Below are 2,447 nucleotides of genomic sequence, written 5' to 3' on the forward strand. Positions count from 1 at the left end.
AGCTTTTAACCCCTTTTTGGAGAATGAGAACTTTACAGAACATTGACCTTTCCTAGAAGATAGAGTGGAAGATGAGGAAGGAAATGGGCCAGTGTGAGAGAGGTCTGGGCAAGTGAGAGATAGTAGAAGAATAGAGAAGAATCCTAGTGGGAAGAGATGATGGAGTAGCTTTTGCTGGACTCTTTTTGTACAGCCATGGACAGAACCATGTTCCTTGTGATACAGAGACTGCATTCTAGGGGGAGGCAATGGCCTCAGAACCAAGAGGGTTCAGTGTTGATGCCCCTCGGCCCCAGGGGGTGAAAATATGGGGGGGACAGGTGTCCCAAAGGAGAGATTGTGGGGACAGGTGTCCCAAAGGAGAGATGGACAGACCCATATTCCTTGTGATACAGAGACTGCTCAGTGTTGATGCCCCTCGGCCCCAGGGGGTGAAAAAATATGGGGGGGACAGGTGTCCCAAAGGAGAGATTGTGGGGACAGGTGTCCCAAAGGAGAGATTGTGGGGACAGGTGTCCCAAAGGAGAGATTGTGGGGACAGGTGTCCCAAAGGAGAGACTGTGCCTTTTTTGGATCGGGACAGAGCATCCTTAAAAGACAACCCTAGAAGCAGTTCTGGTCCGTGTTCAGTGGTGAGAGCACTGGACATGAAAAGGAAGAAGTCACGATGGCAGATGTACTCCGGGCGGTGCCACGAGTGACACAGAAACACACGAGGCTTCGACTGTGTTTCCAGGGGAAGCCCATGGTACAAGAAGGACTCCTCTCCTCTTGATGAACTGAGGATTGATTGTCTAAAAGGTGCTGCTGGACCGAGAGTTGGTGATTTGAGGAACCAAATGTATTGTGTTGGAAATTTGGTGGGGGGAGGAGGAAATGCACTTGTGAAGTTTTCATTTTCCCTGTGTGTGTGTTCCTTTTTATCTGTAGTTGTAGAGTAGTTAATAAAGTTCTGGTTCTTTTTCCCTAAGTAGGAGCCTGCTTTGCTTATTCCTGGTCACATCTCACAGCAGAAACCAGGGAGAAGGTATCTTCATGGGGGCACTGGCATTGTGCCAGTGTCAAACCATGACAGCTACTTAAAAATATTTTCATGGGCATTTGACACAATTAGAAAACTTTATTACTAACTTTTTTTTTTGTAATTTCAGCAGCACCTGTCAGCACAGTAAATGTTATAGGCTATTTTACCAATGCCTTGAATTACTTTATCATTCAGAAGACACCGCAACATTGAAAAGCCAGTACTATTGCATTTAGTACCAGCAGGAAAATTCCAAGACTAGAATGGGAAAATATGGCAGAAGAGGATTCTGGTTCTAAATACAAGCTAAATAATACAGCAGTATCTGTTCACTGACTCAAAACTTGCAGGTGCTTCTTCCGTGCCTGCTTCTAAGCCAAGCTCCTCCAAAGGCCCACTATTTAAATAACACACATGGCTTTGTAAGAATAAAAATCAGTGTGTGGCAACTTAGAAGAAGAAGCTGGCTGAGATTTCAGGCTCTGTTTGTGTACAAACAGGCTCTTAATATGTACAAACATCCTGTTTGTACATATTAAGTCCAGAATCAGCACCTGATTTCACTTTAACAATCACACTCCACTTTACCAAGGTCTAGCACATTTTATGAGAACGTTTATCAGTTTGTCACTGGGCCGAATCCATTCTTTCATGAGCTGAAGGACTGCAAGTTTATCCACCACTTCCTAGGACAAATACACTGTAAAATCTAATCCTGCAAAAACCTCATAAGGTCTATGACACCCTCAAAATCCATCACGATTTTATCACCTAAGAATAAACTGAAATAAGTTTTTATTCAGGAGAGGCTGCCCAGTTAAAAGCAACATCAACAAAACCTCAAAAACAACGCGAGCTATGAAATGAGTTTGAAAGTGTCATCCTTGTACAAAGACCCTTTCAAATTTTAGTTCATCCACAAATCATGGAAGCAACACAGACACAGATTGCAGAACTGAAAAAATGCCTTAAATGTTTAAAGCAGGAGAAAAGATAGTAATGAAAAATAAGAACACACATTTAAATATGCTTACTTTGTTTTTCACCAGACAATAGAAAAAATGTTAGCACTACCAGTAACAGATGGTTTTGGCTAATAAAATGTGATTGGCTTGCAGCTGCTTTGGTGATACTGAATTTGTTCACTCAAATTTTATTTGTAGAAGTTGTCTGTAGTACTGCCACCCTATTTCCCACAGTGAGATTGTTACATAAAGATATTTTTAAATTAAAAGCAAGTATTTGTAATTTGAGTCTATTTAACCCATTTCAATTGGGACTGGTGTTAAGTGGCCCCACTAAAGTAAGGGGACAATTGTACAGTATGTTTCTATGCTCCTGTTTCTTCATGATTACTACCACTGTTTTTCTTCAAAACCTAAATTTGACTTCAGGAAATATAGTCCTATCCCATTGTAAAGAA

At 41.6% G+C, this 2,447-nt stretch overlaps 1 long non-coding RNA gene across 1 annotated transcript; it reads left to right on the plus strand.

The window, feature by feature from the left end:
- Window positions 1–396: 396 nt before the first annotated feature.
- Window positions 397–970, plus strand: LOC136555275 (uncharacterized). The gene is made up of 2 exons (XR_010783449.1): window positions 397–454; window positions 513–970. It is a non-coding gene; the product is annotated as an uncharacterized lncRNA (long non-coding RNA).
- The last annotated feature ends 1,477 nt before the right edge of the window (window positions 971–2,447 follow it).

Source organism: Molothrus aeneus, chromosome 3 (genome assembly GCF_037042795.1).
Source record: "Molothrus aeneus isolate 106 chromosome 3, BPBGC_Maene_1.0, whole genome shotgun sequence".
NCBI lineage: Eukaryota > Metazoa > Chordata > Aves > Passeriformes > Icteridae > Molothrus > Molothrus aeneus.